The sequence below is a fragment of the Carlito syrichta genome, unplaced genomic scaffold (genome assembly GCF_000164805.1).
Source record: "Carlito syrichta isolate Samal-C Ts95f unplaced genomic scaffold, Tarsius_syrichta-2.0.1 Scaffold302362, whole genome shotgun sequence".
Classification (NCBI taxonomy): Eukaryota; Metazoa; Chordata; class Mammalia; order Primates; family Tarsiidae; genus Carlito; species Carlito syrichta.
In genome coordinates, this window is record NW_007246458.1 from 483,080 (window position 1) to 484,592 (window position 1,513).

Here is a 1,513-nt window from a genome sequence, read left to right on the forward strand (position 1 = left end):
TTTTAAAATTTTATTGTAGAGATGAAGTCTCGCCAAGTTGCCCAGGCGGGTCTCGAACCCGAGGGCTCAGGCAACCCACTCACCACAGCCTCCCAAAGCGCGGGATTACAGGCTGAGCCACCGAGCCCGGCTTGTCCCATCTTTAGAAGACAAAATATAACATGGAAATACTATTCAGCCATAAAAAAAGAATGAAATAATGTATTTTGCAGCAACTTAGATGGTATTGGAGAGTATCATCCTCAGTGAACTAACACAGGAACAGAAAACCAAACATTGCATGTTCTCATGGATAAGTGGAGCTAAACTAAGGATCTGCAGAGGCACAGAAATGTGGTATAATGGACGTTGTTGACTCAGAAGGGGGAGTGTGGGGAGAGGTGGAAAGACAGAAAAATCACCTGTCGGGTACAGTGTGTACAGGTAGGGGTAGTGTGAACACTTAAAGCCCAGACTTCTTTGCCACTATACAAATCATCCATGTAATCAAAAATTGTTTGTACTCCCTAAAGCTATTGAAATAAAAAAAAGACAAGACAAAACAACCACCAGAACTCTCCTCTGATTTTACAAACACCTACAAAAATGTTACTCCATTTGCCTCTTCCTCTTCATAGCCAAACTTCCTTAGAACATTGTCTAATCTCACATCCTCTGTTGTCTCATGTTCACCCGGACATCACTGAAACATCTTTTAGTAAATTCACCGATGGGTTTGTTTTTGGTTTTGTTTTTTTTTTTGAGTTGGAGTCTCACTCTGTCGCCCAGACTGGAGTGCAGTGGCCGCTCCCAGCTACCGCAGCCTCGACCTGCTGGGCTCCGGTGATCCTTCCGCCTCAGCCTTCCAAGTAGCTGGAATTACAGGTGTGCACTACCACGCCCGGCTAATTTTTGATTTATTGTAGAGATGAGGTCTCACCAAGTTGCCCAGGTGGGTCTCGAACCCACGGGCTCAGGCAATCCACTCACCTTGGCCTCCCAAAGCGCGGGATTACAGGCTGAGCCACCGAGCCCGGCCGTCCGATGGTTTTCTTATTGCTACATTTAAAGGTCACTTCTCTGACCTATTCTTACTCCACATCTCCACGTTAAGAATTTCTTAAAATGCTTTTCTTCTTTTATTGGTTTACAAAATACCATGTTTTTGAATTCCTGGCCTCCTATTTCACTGATTCTTTTTTATTATCTTCTGTTGGCTCCCCCTACTTTTTTTTTTTTTTTCTTTTTGATTTATTGTAGACGAGGTTTCACCAAGTTGCCCAGACAAGTCTCGAACCCCTGGGCTCAGGCAATCCTCTCACCTTGGCCTCCCAAAGTGCTGGGATTACAGGCTTGAGCCACTGTGCCCGGCCCCCTACTCTTTCTGAACTCTAAATACTGAAGTGCTTTAAGTCCTGGACTTTCTTCTCTATTTCATTGTTTTTCTTTTTCTTTCTTTCTTTCTTTCTTTCTTTTTGTTTTTGAGTCAGAGTCTTACTCTGTTGTCCAGTTTGGAACGCCGTGGCACACTCAC